Source organism: Mus caroli, chromosome 2 (genome assembly GCF_900094665.2).
Source record: "Mus caroli chromosome 2, CAROLI_EIJ_v1.1, whole genome shotgun sequence".
Taxonomy (NCBI): Eukaryota; Metazoa; Chordata; class Mammalia; order Rodentia; family Muridae; genus Mus; species Mus caroli.
In genome coordinates this window covers 95433966-95452726 of record NC_034571.1, presented here as the reverse complement: position 1 = coordinate 95452726, position 18761 = coordinate 95433966, and the positions used below count along the sequence as shown (strand labels likewise).

The following is an 18761-nucleotide window of genomic DNA, read 5'->3' as shown; positions in this document are numbered from 1 at the left end:
AGAGAGAGAGAGAGAGAGAGAGAGAGAGAGAGAGAGAGAGAGAGAGAATTTCCCTAGTCTTCTTAGCCAATGTAATTCTCAGGTTTCTTTTCTACAGTCTCTATTGTGAAGATAATTGGTTTTCCAGTTGTCTTCCAACCAGGAGCTCTGTTCTGATACTGGTTCAGTTTTGTGCGCTGCACAGTTCAGTGAGTCTCTTGAGTGGGCCTCCCCTTCCTTCTGTGGGGGTACTTTGCCAATTCATCCAAATCTACTTTAATGGCCATTTTGAATTCAGTCCAGCCAACATTCTAGAATTTATTTACTCACTCTCCAAAACTGGGCTTTTATGTCCAAGTTTTAGTTTTTGTGAGTGGTGTCGTGGTAGCACATTTGTAGCTCAAGTTGGTGGATACCTTAGGCGTTTCTTCAGATTCAAAGAGATTGCAGAAGCTACATCCATTTCTGCCCCAAGGACCATGTGGCTCTGAACATACACACACTCAGCACCCAGTCCTGTAGAGCACTGTGTCTGCCATTTCTTCCAGTGCATCTGTGTGGTCCCTTCAGTGTCTGATGGGGAGTCGGTACTCCACGATTCTGTGGCTGCTGGTGCTGCCCCTCTGCAGGGGAGCGTAGGAGATCTTTTACAAGTCCCTGTGGTCCACATTATCTCCACTGGGTGTTTTTTTCTGTCGCTCTAGGGTCTCATTGGATCTTTATCAGCCTCTCTTGTGGCTCACACTGGAGAGGAGCCCATTGGCGTCTTTCCTGCTTTAGGACAGCACAGATAATGTATTAAAAGGTCAGAAATTCAGATGAATAGGCCCCAGAGAGATAGCTCCATTGTTAAAGTGCTTGCCCTGTAAGCATACGAACTAGAGTTTGATTTCAAGAATCCATGGTTTTTGTTTGTTTGTTTGTTTTGTTTTGTTTTTTAAAGCCAGGCATGGCGACTCCTAGTGCTGGGATATACAGACAGACAGATCCTTAGGACTCACTGGCTAGGTGCCTAGCTTAGTGAGTGAGCCACAGATCAACAAGGCAGATGACACTTTTTTCAAGGCACAACCCTAGAGATTGTCCTTTTAATTCCACATGCACAAGCATCTGTATCATGTACACACACACGCAGCATGCACACACACACACACACACACACACACACACACACACACAAATAAGAAAGAAAGAAGAATGAGAGATCTTTTCATCCTGGCTTGCTCAGGCCTGGCCAGGGCCCCCGAGAGCTCACTTAACCCACTGTTCCCAACTTTCTAGTAGATAAGAACTAGGGACCACCTAAATTGTAAGGTGGCACTTGTGTCACGGTTGATAGGCACGCCACAAATTTATTAAGATGACCTGCCTTACAACAGTGCCAACTTCATTTATTAGTTTTCTGCTGCAGAGCAACCCTGTTGGGTGACCATCACTTTTTGTTAGGTAAAGCCATACCCAGTTCCAATTACGACAGAGAATGTCTAATTTCCTGAAGTCAGGATTGAGGTCATAACCTAGAGTGCTCAGGAATTCCAAGTGTAACTAATCTATCAACTTATGATTACAGAGAGGAAATACCCTATCAATATCCCATGTGCTGAGAGGGTCACCTGCTGAGGGTGACCGGTCATTCTGAATAGCCATGCCCCATCTGAGTGGACTGGGCTGGTGTGTGTAGTGTCTCCTAGGTGTGAGTCCCATTCTGGAACTGGTCAGCTTCCCTTCTGAGACCCTGTTTCTGTTGAAATGTGAAGCACTTGCAGGCTGCTGTGGCAATAGGGGTTGGCTTTTGCTCCTTCCATGTCACCTGTGCTTCCTCCTGAAGTCCAAACTCCTTCATGGTGTGTGTGTGTGTGTGTGTGTGTGTATCTTCCAAAAGGGGGGTAGGATGGAGAGAGAGAGAGAGAGAGAGAGAGAGAGAGAGAGAGAGAGGACAGAAGAGGGGAAAGTGAAGGGTCAGGGGGAGAGAAAAGGGGAAGGAAGAGAGGGAGGGAGAGGATAGAGTAAGAAGGGGAGAGATGGGAGGGGTGGAAAAGAGAGGAAAAAAGGAGAGGGATGAGGAAGGAGGAGGAGGAGAGAGAGCATGAACATTCGAATGCATTGGTCATATTTTATAGAATCTTGCCACATTCTGCTTCTTGGAGAAAATGGCTTATCTTCCGTGTCACTGTCCCTATTTTATGGGGCCATGCTCCTGAGATGGATCATCCTCTAGCTTCCCTTTGGCTATAGAGAGTACGACCCCTGGCTGTGGTCCCATTACTTTACAGCTATTGATAGAGATAATTCTAACAAAGTCGAAAGGGAAATGGAAACGCAGTTTAAACACCCCCCGTGTCCACTCTAGTCGTGACCCAGTAATGGCCTCTCTCTCCCCATCCTGCTACAAATAGGAGGCAGGGATCTGGTAATTCACCCCCTTGGTAATTCGCATCTAACCCCAGCAGATGGTTTTGTTTAATCCTTTTATTTCCCCCTAAATCATATAACGGGAACTCACAGATTAGGGAGAAGAGCTGAGAGTTTTGTGTGTAACTGGGATCTGGTTGGAGGAACTTGACTTTCTCACTATGGTTTTCCCACCAGAGGTGTAAGATGCCTTCAGAGTTGTTCTGCATGTTAGGTGGGCATCCTCGGGAACAGTCCTCAGCTGTGTGCCCACAACAGAAATGGTGAGCTGCTGAATGCACTTGACCTGGTGTTTCTGCCCCTCCTACCTGTGGGGCCCTCTGGAGCCAGCTGCCCCACTGGGCACTGAAGCTGCTTGCTACACCGAACCTGGCTTAAATGGTTCTCTGATTATGTGATCGTAGGTGAGGTATTTAGCTTTTATTTCCTCCTGGGTGACCTCAGCACTGTTTCCTTCCTCACTCATAGGGTGGAATCATGTGACGATATTGGTGAAGACTCCTGTGTGCTTAGCCTAGCACCCAGCATATGGACAGTGCTAGGTTGTTGGGTTAAATCTCCCCTGATCCCATCCATCTTGTTCTCACTTCTGGCTGTATGTGCTTTGCCACAGATGGGAACACCCCATTCTTGTGTAGGAAGCAAATCTTTCAGCTTAGCAGGAAAGAAACATCTGATGTTTCTGCCACCCCTAGTTGAATGCTGTGCCCGTCCCACAATAGGGCTTGATTTGGGTCATTCTATCTTCAACCACACACAATGGGCTCCTCTGACTCTTCCAATCCTCGGGGAGAAAGTTAACAATTCTAATTCCAAGAGCTCTGGGAAGACCCACCCACTCAGCAGGCATTATTTATTTATGCTTTAATCTTTGTAGATTACTCCAAGTTGCTTGATGCTCTCCAGAAAGCCCCTGAGTAAATGGAAGTTGTGCATACACCCAAAGTAATTAATGCACTTTCTACTAGTGCGGGAACATGTAATTTGCAGGAATGTGTGTCAAGACCCACCCTGCTAAATTTATACCCTGTAATTTGCAACGTTCGCTGGCACGGAATCTGTAGAGCCGTGAGCAGTGAGAGGAGCTTACCTGCTTCGCAATTATATCTGCTGGCTGGTGTTGCAGGGTTGGGTAACTGGGAGAGAGGAGATTTCAATCACTTAAGTAAATGAGAAGTGGCTCCCTGGGGCCCATCTGAGATGGCCCTCTGGTCGGAAGGCTGGTTAATCATGTTTCCTCTGTGCAGAGTTGAGAGCTGATGAGGACGGAGGAAGGAAAGACTAGAAGGCACGGGTCCTGAGGCTTTCCTGGGTGTAAAGGGACCTTTGGCTTGAGAGAGGGTTTGTACATTGTCTCTCCCTCAGAGAGCCTCCAGGAAAGAAACACATGGGGCTAATCGAACAGAAGTGGTTTAATGGAATATTTTATGAGCTGCATCTGCCCTCATCGCTGGCTTTGGGGAGAGTCCTGTTAGTTTTTAAGACTGGAAGTCACATCTGTAGACCAGTGAGTTCTGTGATGTCCTTGTAAACTTTCTTGCTTGGCGAGTCCTGTGGAAGAATCATTGCCGGCTGAAGTTCAGCCTTCTGGTTCCGCCTAGTGCTGGGAGGGAGATGGGAGCCAGGGCATGGCAGTTCCTACCTGAACGCCCGGTGTTCTGGAGATTGAGGCAAGAGGGTCTCAAGTTCCAGGCTACACAGGGCTACATAGCAAGACCTTGTTTCAAAACAAAAACTGAAACAAAATAAAACAAAACATAAGCAGGGGTGGGCTGGTTAGGGTTCCCCAATACAAGAATCCAGTGGAAGATGATTTGAGGTTTAGTTAGCCCCAGCGCTGAAGGTTCTGTTTCTTCTTGTGACCTTAGGTACTTTACCGAACCTTGTGTCTTTCCCTCATGTGTGGAATGGAAGCAATAGTATCTCTGATTGGACTGGTTATGAAAATGAGGTGTTCATAACGGTGCCTGGCACCCAGAGGACACACAGTAAACAGTCCATTTTCAGGAATGCCATTTACGTTTGGAGAAAGCACCATATTCATTAATTACAAACATCCCTCAGCTACCCAAACCAGAAGTGGAATGGGTAAACAAGCCAGGAATCCTGTACTCTTTGAAAATCCATTTGAGGCTGGAAAATGTGGATTCGATTCACACCAGGCTGTGGATGGAAGGGGCCTGTAAAAGTCCCCACCATCCTTACCTCAGGACTTTCCTAAGATGCTAGGGGCCTTCTCTAGGGTTGGAAAATAGAGGGAAGGCTATGGAATCTGGGTCAGGAGAGCCTTTCTCCCGGGAGATGATCCGTAAATGTTCCTGTTACACGAATGTGGCTTTTCAGCTTTGTGTCCGAGTCCATGGATAGCTGAGCTTGGGGAGGAAGGGTCTTTTCTCTGTGCATGTGTGTCTGCATCTCCCACTACTAAATATTTATGGGCTGGTGATGGCACCTGGGAAAGACCTGTGTTTAACTGACTGAATATTAAGAAGCATGTTTAAGAGAAGCGGTCTTTGGCTTTTTTACAGCAATGAATTCATTCCTGTTTGCTGCTCTTCTGCAGGAAGCTGTGCCGTCTGAGGGAGCGGGGCGGCTCTGTTTCCTTATGGCTTTTCCAGCTTGGACTGGGATTTCCTCTGAGGACTTATTTAGGACAACAGCAACAACAACAACAACAAAATACATGTTTATAGTGGTGTTGCCTCAGTGGAGATTAGAGCCTTCTCTTGAATTTTTTTTTTCTCTTTGAGACAGGGTTTCTCTGTGTAGCCCTGGCTGTCCTGGAACTCACTTTGTAGTCCAGGCTGGCCTCGAACTCAGAAATCCGCCTGCCTCTGCGTCTGCCTCCCAAGTGCTGGGATTAAAGGCGTGTGCTACCATGCCCCGCTTTGAAATTTTAGTTATGAAAATAATACACACTGTGTTTCTGTTTGCTTGAATTGGATGTAGTCTTAACTTTCTTTTTTCTGCAGTGGGTATATTACCCTCCAGATGCTATCCTTCCCCCCCCACCCCCGACACACACANACACACACACACACACACACACACACACACACACACACTGTGGCCAAGGCCCTGCACACAACTGGGGATCTTAGCCTGGCTTCCTTGTATGCAAAAAAAAAAAAAAAAGAGGATTTTGTCCTGTTCACATGTCCATGGGCTCCCCAGCTCTCATCCGAGGCTCCTCCCTTTTCCTTAGAGTTGCTGGAGGAGTTCATTTCTCTGAAAAATTTCCTTGTCTGCTGAGATGGACCAGGCCTTTTTGTCTCATTAAGTCAGGTGTATCTGGGCTATAGTATGGGGACACTGGTTGGGAGCCACAGACAGGGCTTTTAGATGTCTTCACTGCAAATACGCATCCTCCTGGCTGGCTGTTTGCCTGTCTGAAAAGAAGACTTAGGAAAACAGCACAAACAAAACCACTGGGGTCTGAGTTCACGTCCTCCAGACAAGCAGGAGCAAGAGCAGCATAGGGGGAAACGTGAGCATGGGGCTTGTGGGCCCGCCAGGCTAGCTGCACCGTGTGCCAAGTTCAGGGAGGAGTTCTGTCTTAAGAGTAAGATGTCGAGAGAGCAACCTAGGAAGCTGTCAGACCCTGTACTACCTCTGCCCTTCACGTGGATGTGTACTGGCAAGCACGCATACACATGGACGGGGGTGGAGGTGGGGTGGGGTAGTGGGGGGGTGGGGATGGGGTGGGGAGGAGCGACCCTGTGCCAAAGGCTTATGTTGAATGGTATTAAATGAAATTAAACTCCTTAGGCATGAACGGGCCTGTCCACTATCCCACTGTCACCCACCTATGCCTCATACATTGGGCTGGTGCAGCTGCTATGCAAACACTGCTCTATAATTGATTTTTTAAAAAGTTTGAGACGTTTAATCCATGAAGAAAATGTATACACAGGTCACTTCCCCTTATCCAAGAGTTCCACCATCATGGATTATTATGGTAGCAAAGAACACAAGGAAACATAGTATTCAAGATTATTTTCTTTGTCTTAAGACCCGACCACTTCTTTTCTAGAAATGCAGACTGCCTATCAGAATGTCCCCAGCTTTGTGTATATAGCCGCTTACTAAAACTCAGTTCTACCCTTTGCCTCTTCCTTGTTTTCTTTTGGGCTTTAAGAGTTCCAAGGCAGCTGCTCTGAAGGTGGAGTACTGTGCTCAGGGCCTTGCACCTTGCCTGCACTGAAGAGGAAAGGATGTCTTACACTATAGTGTTGGCATTCGGTTCCACGGATGCTAAAGTCTGAAGCCCGAGGTGGTCCCTTGAACCGCCAGTGGCACTTGGAATTGCTCGCCCCTTCTGCGATGCTGAAGCGAAGCAGACAGGGCAGCACTAGTCTGAGCAGAGCACAGCTAGGAGAGTGGGTCCGGTGCCAAGAATGCCATCTGCTGTCTCCCAAAGGCAAAGATTGATGACGGTTGTCTCTGCCTTCAATAAATAGAGAGACTAAATATATTCGTTTATTTTAAGTTTGAGCAGCCTTTCATAATATTTCTTGTTAGACAAGGAATTTATGTTGGGGTGATTAAAGTCTGATTCTCAGATGGATGGCTAGCATTTTTTAGTAGCTTCCCAATTCTATTTCTTCAGTGTGCTTCTGAGTTTGTCTCTCTGTGGGACAACTGAGCTAATCTACATGAGGGGTTGCCCATTTGGCATACCCCTGCTCCAGAGATGGTGCACATTTCTCACTGTGTATAAGGTAAGGTCCAAACTCCATCCTCTGACTTGCAAAAGCCTTTCCCAGGCTGCTGGCTGTCATCAGGACCATTCAGCCATTTGCTGTCATGTCTCCACTTACCTCAGTACTTTCTCTGGAATAAGAATTCAGTTTTACCCAACCTACAAAGCCAGGCAGGCTGCAAACTGTTCCATGAAGCAGTCAGTGCGAGGTCCTCTGGAGTAAATGTCTCCCTCCTTAGTGACTCCGCTATTTCTCGTGGTTCTCTCTTCTGTGTCACTTAGGCCTCCCAACGCTTATGAACGCTTGGGACTCCACTGGTCAGGTGTTTCTTGTGCTTTTTCCTGGGTTCCCTCCAGGGTAACCTTTTATGTTTCCAGAAAAATCCCTTGCAGGGGTGGGGGTTAATAAGTGAGTTCATTGAATGAATATGTATTCTAAAACACAGTGACTTAGAGGGTCACTCACAGTGGTCCACATCCGTGTGCTTTCGATAGATCCTTGAGTGTTTCACTGGCATCCTCTTTGTGTGGTATTGCAGCCACAGCCTGGCTGCCTAGCTGTGGCACAAGTACTTGGGCACTAGCCACAGTTGTTTTTAATTAGAAAGGTGTACTAGCGCCTTTTTGTTACCACTGCCCTTGAACATGGTACTTACTATTGATTTTAATTAGTCAACCTAGATTGCGTTCAGTCTTTATTCTAAAGCTGTTAGAGGCTGGCAACCCTTGGTGATAGATCTTCACTTCAGGATGTGAACCTCTGAGGATCTCGAAACTAAAAACAAAACAAAAACCAGATTAAAAAAAAAATAGGAAGAGTACAAACCCTGGTGCTTGCAGGCAAAGGATGGGGGAATTCAGGCAATGTTTACGTTCTAATTTTTCCACTGCCGTTCTGAAGTTACTTGCTAGTTTTGAAAAATTTAAAAAACCCCAGAAAATCCATTATATATAAATTATGTATAAATCATCTTACCCAAATGATTATGCCAGCTCTCATTAAAGAGAAAAATATTGTTCTTATTTATTTTCAGGGGAAATTCTGAAGAATACTATTTTCTCGGTGTTTCCCAGTTTTCTTATCTTGTCCTTACAGTAGTGAGCCTGATTCACAGTGGAAGTTTGGTGACAGCAAAGTGTTCCCTACTCCTTCCTAGGAAGCAGGCCTCACTCGTTAATGGGGACACTAGGAGATGTGCATGGCTGACTCTTCCCATGATGTTTTACAAAATCTACCCCCCCTTTTCCTTCTGCTCAGTAACCGAGGGACTGATGGTGGAGCCTGACTGCTTACCCCACAGGTAGGAGTAGTCTAGTACAGAAGGGTATTGCTGGAGAGTGTGGCCAAGGTGGGGTGGGGTGGGGCACCACGCCTTCATTGAACACAGTTAAAAGGCCTGTACTGGTACCTTCTCCCTTAAGGCTCTCCCCGTGTGCTTTGTGGACCTGAGACTTGCAGCTGGACTGTGCCCTGGGACTCTGGGACTGGAGGAGTGTGGTCTGAGGTGCCTTTTCCACCCACACCTTGCCTCCTCCCTGCGGGAGGAAGCTGAGCTTTGAGTGGCCTTTCCGTGTTTACTCACGTCGGGATTTTTACTGGGGTGGGGGAGGTGGGTGGAGATTGAGTGGCTCCGGGCTGAAGTTTGAACAGAGGTTGTTTGTTTTGTGGGAACACAGAAGCTGATCTGAAAGGGGGAAGGGTAGAGACAGAGAAAGGAAGAGATGGAGAGAGAGGGAAGGCTGTGTACCACAGTCTCCTTTATCCACAGAATTGCTTTCTGTTGCCTACAGTCAACTGAAGCCTGAGAAAGTCACCCAGAAAATTCCAGAAGCAAACAGCTCCTGAGTCTGAATGGTATGCTGTTTTTTGAGTAACGTGATGATATCCATCCTGCCTTAGTAAATATCAACAGTCTAACATATAGTAGGGGGCGAAGAACCTTCCTGGAGGCACAAGGTATTTAGGGAAGTGAGACATGTTTTGGGGGAACAGACGAATTGGTTCGAGGGGAAAATGATAGCCTGGACCCCCCGGGTGGAGTGAGCAGCAGTCTCCCTGGGTTGAGACAATACCTGGGGAAGGACTTCATAACAATTGAGAATTTTCTAGGTGATTCAGAAGGTGCTAGAAAGTCCTTCTCTACGTGTGCCCCTCTGAGGTGTGCCCAGTTGGAAATCCGATGTAGACTATTATGTCTGGTTTCACACTGTAGCAGCCAGCCTTCTGGGCTGTGTGTGTTTGTTGCACACAGAACCTCATTATGAATCCATTGCTGGCGTGGAACTTTCTATGTTAGACTAGCCTAGCTTTGATCTCTTAGAGATCTGCCCGCTTCTGTTACCCACAGGCTGGATTAAAGGCATGCACCACAGCACGTCTGGATTACGGACATGCTGCTGTGGTACTGCGGGGTTTGGTACTATCTGTAGTCACAACTCCTTTCCAGGTCTTCTGGAACACATCCCATAGGGTAGGGATAGGGGCTTCTCTGCTGAATGATGATAAATAGTGTTAGGCACCCATTCTCTCTTTAATGGTCTGTGTTACGTCGTCAAGGCAAATCAGTGATGGCCTCTGTCATGTCCAGGAGCAGCAGTGGCTGGGAGGAATGAGTGGTACCTGTAGGGTGTCACAAGGCTCTCTTGCTTGGGCAGCCTTCTTCATCTCCTCCCTCCCTCCTTTGACACAGGTGCCTCGGATCTGCAAGCCTGCCTGCCTGCCCTCTGAGCTCAGGCTCCTCCTGGAGTTGAAGCTTCTGTCCTTGAGCCTCTGGGCAGCAGTGACAGCTTGACACTGTCTTTTTGAAGGAGTTATTGTGACAAGAGAGAATGAGCAAAGCCTTATTAGACTTCTGACTGGGCCTCGGGCAGAATCAGGGATCGTTTGCCCAGTCTGTGGGTTCACTGACTATAAACCGTTCCAGTCTGCCTTTCTCTCTGTGTTGTTCTCTATAAACCTTGCTTTTTATTTTTCTTTTTGGTGTGTGTTTGCCAAAAACAACGACAACAAAAATCTTTATGTAACAGAAGGAGAACTTCCAAGTTTACCCCATGGAAAAGTTCAGTGTACCCCATATAAGATTTAGAATAGTCAAGCATCACCCTAGGGCTTGAGGCCTGAGCTCTGTTGTAACTTGAGATGGCGCTCACCTCTAAGAGTGGCATTCGCACCTGTGCCTTGGGTTGATTTGGAATGAGATGGAACACACCCACCCTCGACCTTCCTGAATGTCCTCTGTAGTTTGGTTCAGCTTGCTTCTGTGGACCTGGGGCCTTGGGCCAGGCTTGAGACGTCGGCATGCTTGGGGTTTATCAGGGTGTGGCTGATGCCATTTTGGTGTTCAGAGTCAGCCTGCTTTGAGTGTTAGGAAAAATGAGCGAATCGATTAAAAATAAATCCTGAACATGCCATTCCTCTCGACAAGCTGCCCGTTCCCACCGGATCCACACATCATGAGCTGTGGCATGTGACATGGTATGACTTAGACTGTGTGGACTGTTAGTGGCTCAAGCTGTAGATGCAAGGAAGGAGGCTGTCAACTGGGAGTGACGGAGACCTTGTCTGAGAGGCAGCTGTACCAGTCAAACAACGTGTGCCTTTATTTATTTATTTTCTCAAGTAAATATTGTTTTAGAAACTTGGCCTGCATTGGCTGTGCAGAGTGGTCAAATGCAGATCTCTGTACATTTTCAAGAAGTAAACACGCCTTGGGGCCAGGTCCAGATCAAGAACTAGAGCACGCAACACCCTAACACCTCAGGGAGCCCTACACCATGCTTACACTCACCACTGTCCCAACTTCTAACACCACAGTTAAATTTTCTCTCTGCTGCTGAATGGGCAAGAATACCTCTTTTCATTCCGTTTTTGAAGGCTCTCATTTCATCCCCATTTCCAGAAGGCCAATTGTGGGATGACCCTCCACCCACTTGGGTTTCGAGGACAACCCATCTTGGCAAGCACACACCTTAGCAGCCTTGGGCTCCAGGCTCTGGCATCCTTGCTCCAGGCGCCCTTGAATGAGCTCTTCTGTCTTCCAGCAGGAATCATGGCCTGAGGCCACCTGGAAGACCCAGTGCCCTGGAAACAGGAGTCCAGAGCAGGCTATAATTGTGGGCTTACAGGGAGTGCCAGGAAGGCTTGGAGAGACGTTCTGCATTCCCCATGCAGGACAGATTAAATTTATACGCTTTAATAAGACTCACTGTTCTGTGTTCCCATCTCACTGTCCCACCTCAGCTAAGTCTTACCTCAGGCACCAAGGGGTGAGACTCTTGTTAGGGGTGGAACTGGCAAGGGGGTGGGGCACCTGAGGCCAAGGGGGAGTTCATGAGCTCTCCCTTTCATTTCATAGCTGACTAAGAAAGAGCCATCCATAGCCTCCACCCAGTGAGTCCCTGCTGCGTTCCCTTTGTAGCTTAAGTCAATATTGGGATTGGGAATTCTATAGCTATGGCAAATACCTTTTCTTCCAACTTCCTGAGTTTCTCAGATTTTAAGAATTGTTCTTGTTTTTTTAATTTTTGTAATTTAATAAATTGGGTGACCTTTTCCTTTTGACTTTTGTTTCTTGACATCCCTGCTCCCAGCTTTGGTATGAACCGTGCTGTTTGGCCTCCTCTTGATCATCTTGGATGCTCTTCTTTGTCCTCCAGATCTATTCCCCATGTTGACATGTTAAGGATGCAGTAAAGGATCTGCGCACATCCTGAGGGCCCTCAAGGACTTCTCCACAGTCATTGTTCTAGACCTTGATGATTTAAGTGTCAGTCAAGCTACATTTGACTTAAAACACATTGTTAGAGACTACCAGACTGGGCCTGTGCTCAACGTGTTGTCTGGTAAATTGCTTTCTCCCCTCTGACCATATTATAGACATTGTCCCAAGTTGCTGTGTCCAGGCTTCCAGGTCCTTCTAAAGTCTGCTCCATGTTAGGAATGCTTTGTGATTTGACTGCTCACTACTCTTGTCTTGGTAAAGAAACAAGTTTTGATGCTGTGAGGAAGAAGGAAGTGAACACCATCTTCTGTGTGCTTCTGTCTGCCCAAATGTTTCCCTAGGGAGAGATGTCTAGGTGTGGAAGGGGAGGGAGAAAAACTGGGTGGATGCCATTGGATCCTATTCCCTTGTCTTGTGGCCCAGGCAGCTTGGCCAGTCAGTCAGCCCTATTCCCACCAGTGGTGTGCCAAAACCAGTTTCCTCACACCCATGTCAATCCCTGTTATGTAGATCATTACTTTGTTTAAAGAGTGACAGTTTTATATGGCTCTGTTTAACTGTATGTGAGACTGTGGCTCTTTGTCCTCTCCTGCCTCACCTTGCCCATGTGAGTGCGTAGTGCGTGCGTGTGCGTACACATGCAAGCAGAGGCCCAAGGTTGATGTCAGGAATTATCCTCCAGTGCTCCTCCTTCTTGTATTGAAGTTGAATCCCTCACTGAAACACAGAACTCACAGTTACAACAAGTCTTGCAAGCCAGCTTGCTCTAGAGAGTCCCCTGTCTCTGCTTTCTGAGATGGGAATTGCAGGAAGGCCACATGTTCACCTGGCGCTTTCTTAGGTTCTGGGATCCAGACTCTGTCCTCACACTTACCCGGCCAGCACACTAACACTGAGCAACCCTCCCCAGGCCTTAGCCTTTTTGTTTGCTATCCATCGTCTCCCATCAGTACCTTGGTCACTCATTCCCGTCACTCATGTTCTTCTGGTTCGTTTGCAGTTTGCTTACTGTTTTTTTTTTTTAATGCCTTTGAAAAAAAATGTTGGCATTCCTGCCTTGAAAAGTTCTATAAAAGATCAAGTTGCCCTTCTTTCTGGCACTAGTTGAAGGCTTTGGTTTTCTGCTTTGTTTTTATTTAATTAGGTGAAATTTTTCCTTTTTGGCTGCAGCGTCCTAGCTGTCTGTAAATGCATTATCAGCTTGCAGCACGGAGTGGACTGTGATGTGAGGTGGATAGTGAGCTGTGCTAGGCTGCGGCTGGAGCCCACTGGAGCTGATTACCGAGAGAGCGCAGCGAGACCCAATCCCTTAGAAACCGTGGCCCTTCACGTGGTTAGTTAGCATCAAGGCACACTGACTCCACGAGGGGTTTGGGGAGAAGTGCTCGGACGACACGTGGCTCTGCATCAGTGTGCGTCCTGATTCTCTTGGCTCTCTTCATGTCATCCTGTTCCCTTAACTCTCTTGGCAAGTTTCCTTACCACGGTCCAGGACACCGTCCATACTGGTGTCCATACTGGTAAATGGCCTAAGCTCCTTCCCAGCTAAGTGAATGCAAGGATGAACAAAACTGGGCTAGCTGGGAACCCAGTCCCAACACTGCTATAGCAGTGGATGACAAAGGCCAGCTCCTGATTTCATACTTCCTTTCTGCCAGACTGCCCTCATCACCTCCAGTAGCAAAGGCTTGCTGTTTTGCTCCCCATGAGAGTCCCAGCCCCAAATGCCACTGGGCTGCAGCTGTCACTACTCCCTAGATACAGAGAGAAACAAATACCGGCCAAGGGTAGGGTGCTGATGGTCGGGGATTTCCCATGGGGACAGGGTATTGGCCTCTCTATGGATGGGCCTGCAGACTTAGCCGAGGGACTGTCATGATCCAAGGCTCATGGAAACCCAGGGCTCACTCTCAGGGTTGTGTCATTGGTTGGACATGTGTGGGCCTGGCTTGTCTTCCCAGCACAAGGAGCTGACCTTGACTTCTGTGAGCTGGCTTTGTGAGGATGGGCGTTCACTGAAGGGTGAATTTGCTCTGGATAGCTGTGTCTGGTAATACTGACAGCCCACATCACTCTGAATGCCTTTGTGCCAGGAGCTCTGGAGACAAGCTCTCACCTGCTAACGTTGGGCCGCCTCTGATCTTTGACTTTGAGCCTTGAAGTTTGCACTTAAGCTGATCTAGAGGTGGAGCCTGTTTTGTAGAAAATCTCAGGATCCATGAACTTCTCAGGAGATAGAATAATAATATGAATTTTTTCTTAGTAAGCAAGTTCGAATCAAGCTATGACAATATTCAAGCATGAAGGACTTTTTTTTTAATTTTGAGTTCCATAAATCTTAAACTACATACAAATGTGGAACTCGGCCTAACCTTAGGGAATAATCCACAAGATGTTTGATGGCATGCTTTTTATAATATAGTACAAGGAAGCAACTGGCAGTATTTCCATCCACCCACTCTCACATTCATCCGTCCCTCTCCCCCATCCCCAACTCCTTTCAACTTTCTGTCTGAGCCCGGAGTTACATTAGGACACAGGCCTTTCTGGTGTATAGAGGCTGCTTGTGGTGCTGAGGGGGCAGCTGAACAGCAGCCGTTTATGGAGCACTATGGTATGCGAAGCCACAGACGCTTGCACATGCTGGGAGGACTGGGTGGGTATGCAAACTGGCCTGGGAGACCAGGGAGACCAGGGAGGGAGTCTTTGGAAAGGTGCGATACCTGCAACACACAAGGACGTCGTCCTGTGCTGACCCCAAAGTCTCCCAGCCTTACCCTTTAGGGGGTGGAAACTGTAGGACTGTTGCAAACATTGGATGAAGTGGTGAGGTTTGTTCTAGGGTTCAGATTAGAACAGGCTAAGACATGCTGGGGAGGTTTGCCAGTAATGAGGGAAGAATCTGTTCTAGGGTGGTGGGAGGCACGGTTAGAGAGGAAGGACGTAGAGAGACCATGTGCTGACCCGACAGCGTTGGATGGCAGGAGGAGCAAGCTTAGAGAGAACTAGGGTTCTGTTTTAGATATGGTCAACAGATGCTGCGAAGGAAATCTGTTCGGTGCCAAGATGAGACTGTGAAGCTTGGGTACTGGATGGATTTGTCGGGAGAACAGCTTAGCCAGAGATTGAGGTACCAAGTTGGGGTTTTGCCTTGGAGGTCAAACCCAGTAAGAGAACAAAGTGGCTTATTCCTGGAAGCCAAAGGAAGCAGAACCCCGAGACTGTTGAAGGGTGGGTAGAGGAAGCTGCTTCCAAGGGTGTATGAGGGTCTCGGGGGAACTGGAGGTAAACGAGGGTGGGTGGGTGGAACCGTAGAAGGAAAGACTGATCCAGGTGGCCCAGGGTAGCAGAACTTTGCTCATAGACCAGGCAGGCATGGCGGCTCACATCTGTAATCCCTGCATTCTTGCTGAGAGGCAGGAAGATTGAATTTTGAAGCCATCTTGGGCCATGTGTTGAGACTTTGCCTCAAGAGTAATAAAGTAACCGTTAGATTCGGTCACTGGGAGTCCAGTTGGGGACCCCGTGAGGATGGTTGAGGGTCAGAACCAGCTAATGCTGGGGACTGGAAAGACAGAGACAGGGATGTATGTGTATGGTGGCATTCTTTTTGGAGGTGACTCATGGTCTCAGTGTTCACCAAGCCTTTTGACTTCCTGCCAGTGCCTTCATTCTGAGCTGTCCCCATTAGCAGAGATCAATGCAGTAGCCAGAGACCAGGAGCTACACAGTGGGGCATGCTATTGAATTTATTGAAAAATCATTTCTTAATGAACAGCTCGCTTCTCCAGCTCTCTCATCTCACCTAGAACGATTCTATTGTGTTCAGTGTGGGGTGAATCCTTGTGCAGTTCAGATCACCCGTCTTCTAATTACTAATCATGTAGCTACATTAGAGTGGTATGCCTTGGGAAATGACATATTATGTATCTACACGACACCTAGTTTTTATAGAATAGTAACTCTTTAATAGGGAATAATAATACCTTTAAGAAGTGAGCCGTGGTTAATCTTATGACCTCTGTCTGTGTGTTGTCATAAAATGGATGAAACCCTGGAAGTTTCCATTGAATTTTTTTTTTATTACTTGTGGAGCTTGTTAGCTTCAAGTTTTGGTCTGTTTCCCTTTTGTAAATGGGTAAACTGAGACATGGTGTCAAAGCTGTTTCCTGAGATTGAATGCAGTGGTACTGGTATTTAGGGCTTGTGGGCTATTGTGTGTCTAGGATGTAAAAAACTCTGTAGTCTTAGTTTTCTTTCCTCTGGTCCCTTCCTCCCTCCCTTTTATGAAAACAGTTCACTATGGAACCCAGGCTGGTCGCTAGCTCGGGTTCCTCAAGTTCTGCAGGGGTTACAGGCAGCCCCATAGTCAGTCCTCCTTAATTTTAAACTTTGTTTTCAGGGTGGTCATAATCCACCTTTCAAGGTCTGAAAAGCCCAAACAGGTTCCTCCCAGGGTTTCTGCTCCCTGACTCATCAGGTCTGACATGTCTCTCGCACAGGTAAATTGCTCTGAGAGCTGCAGTCCTTGAGGACTCCCACAGTAAGTACTGCTTAGCCCTCCTGCTCTCAGAATGTCCCAACAGCATTCTCTCAGTTAATTCCTCATGATGGAGGGCCTGTTGTCAGCTCAGTGGGAAGGGAGGGTGCCTCGTGAGCAGACTGTAGAAGCAGGATGGACTGGTTTAATGGATTAAGCTACTTAAGAATATTTAAGAAGACACATTGGTTAATAGGCATTCTACCCTCGCTTAGTGGTAGCAGGGTGGCTTTTTTTCCCCTCCCCCTGGCAGAGTTCCTCTCTTAATAGGAAGTGATAAGCCAAACAATTGTTCATTTACTGAGACTTGATGGAAGGTGGTGGGTAAGTCATATGGGAAATGGAGAGGCCCTTGGACCTGTACGGAATGGGAGGCAGGTCTGACCCTTGGCTCTCTGGATAGGTTGTCTCTGGATGCAGGGGTACAAAGGATCTGTCATCTCTTGACAACAGAGGCTAGGACTAGGTCTCCCCAGTAGCCAGGAACCTGGTGTTTTGGGCCAGCTTTGGCCTGCATTTCAACAGGCTGGTTCTCAGTTGCTCAGTGTTAGATAGGTGGAAGGACCCAGAAATTACTTTTAAATGCTAAATAATACATCTGGAATAGGGGAATGGTGTGCATTAGCCCAGTGTTGGGTACATATCCACAAAAACAAAGAGGGGATGCATTAAGGGTAGAGAAATGACTCAGACATGGTCTACCAGTGCCTGCTTTATACATGGGGAAACTAAGGCTTAGCATGGAGAAACAATTGCAGACTCTTTGGAACAATGGCCGTGTTCTAGTCTGGCTCAAGATTGCTGGGAATGTTTTACTTCTGCATAACAAGGCCAGCAGACATTTAGCTCCCAGAGAGTCTCCTGTCTCTGCCTCCCATCTTGTTGTGGGAACACTGAAATTACAGATGCATATTTTATGGGTTCTTAAAAGTTGAAATCTGGCCCTCTGTCTTTACTGTAAGCTCTTTGCCTGTGGAGCCATCTCCCGAGCCAGAGGGCTCTTGATTCTCTAGGAAATTTCTGAGCATCTAGAGGGAAGGATCTAAGTGACATTGGGTCAGATAGCCCCAATTCCAGCAGGCATTTCCTTGTGGGGACTGTTCCCCTCTTAGAAGGCATGGATCAGAGAGGGGCACGGCCTTCTCTAACCACTGTAGAAGTACCAGAGCTCTGGGGAGAGGCGGTGAGAATGGATGGCAGGAAAGAAGTAACGAACATGACACCTGCTGTTGTGCATTTATCATCAGCTTCTGTTCTGTTTCCCCATCAGCAACACAGCCAGAGAGGTGGATCACTGAGCCTCAGAGAAGGCAACTTACTTGTCTGAACTCACAAAGCTTTCTATACTTATTAGAGACTTAGACCTTTGAACTTGTGTTGACCCTTAGTCTGGTGAGTCCTCTCAGTAGAAAGGGCAGGAGGTGGGCAAGGGATAAAGGCTGGCTTCTCTTTGCTGCCCCTCCTCCCGGGCCACCTCTTCTGTGCTCCACAGTGGCCAAAGCTTTGGAGCTCCATTTAGCAAAGGGTAGCTTCTGTTGTCCCACTCCCTTTGAGCCTTTCTCAGCTGAGCTGAGGGATGGGGAGGCAAAGGGGTCTGAGAGAGACTGTGTTGACCTCGTTCAGAAGCCAGCCTTAGTTATTTTTGCTTTTGGAATGCCATGGCTTAATACGTGGCTGGGTAAATCTGTCTGGTGGGATACACTTTGCTTTCCCCCCAGGATTGGCTTTTACCCCACAACTGTTGCTGCCGTTCAGAAAATGAAAAGAATTCATAACAGAGCAAAGCTCCGAGATGGGCGTCCTCCCATTTGTGCTGTCCCCTCCACGGTGACACTTGTCCCCCTTCCTTTCCAGTTGAGGGGATTTGAAGTTGAGAGTATCATCCTCATTGACACAATTTATCTTGTGTAGGTTTCCTCAAATGTTAGTGTAGCTTTCATTTTTTTTATAATTAATTTTATTCATGAAATGTTTTTAAAGCACACAGAAAGTTACCAAGAAAAATGCCTAGCAATCCATTCGCTCACCCCCTGCTTCCCCTGGGTTCTGGTGCTTGTTCACCTGTGCCCATCTGTGCCCCTGCCCCTGCCTGCCAGAGGTGACCATGACCTTGACCAGGGTAGTCATCCTTCACACCCATGTCCCCCTAAAGTGCTACTTTCTGAGTTAGTATGGGCGATGTTCTGCAGTTTGCTTTTTTACTTCCTGTTAAGTTTCTCAGATTTATCCATGCAAATTCACTTCACCCCAGTTCATTCCACGAAAGCCCTGGATGCTTGTGCACTGTGGGAAAAGATGTGTGCTTCTCTCTGTTCGCCCTCTGATGAACATGTGGTGGTGGTGGTGGTGGTGGTGGTGGTGGTGGTGGTGGTGTGTGTGTGTGTGTGTGTGTGTGTGTGTGTGTGTG

General features: G+C 47.5%; 1 protein-coding gene across 3 annotated transcripts in view; it reads left to right on the top strand.

The window, feature by feature from the left end:
- Window positions 1–18761, top strand: part of Ldlrad3 (low density lipoprotein receptor class A domain containing 3) — a 234620-nt gene that overhangs the window by 45675 nt on the left and 170184 nt on the right. Inside the window, exon 1 of one of the 3 annotated variants that reach the window (XM_029474721.1) lies at window positions 8817–8948. The exons of the other annotated variants lie outside the window; for them this stretch is intronic. The gene's annotated coding sequence lies outside the window, so the exon portion shown is untranslated. Of the gene's footprint in view, window positions 1–8816; window positions 8949–18761 lie in introns of those variants that run through there. 3 annotated transcript variants of the gene reach the window in all.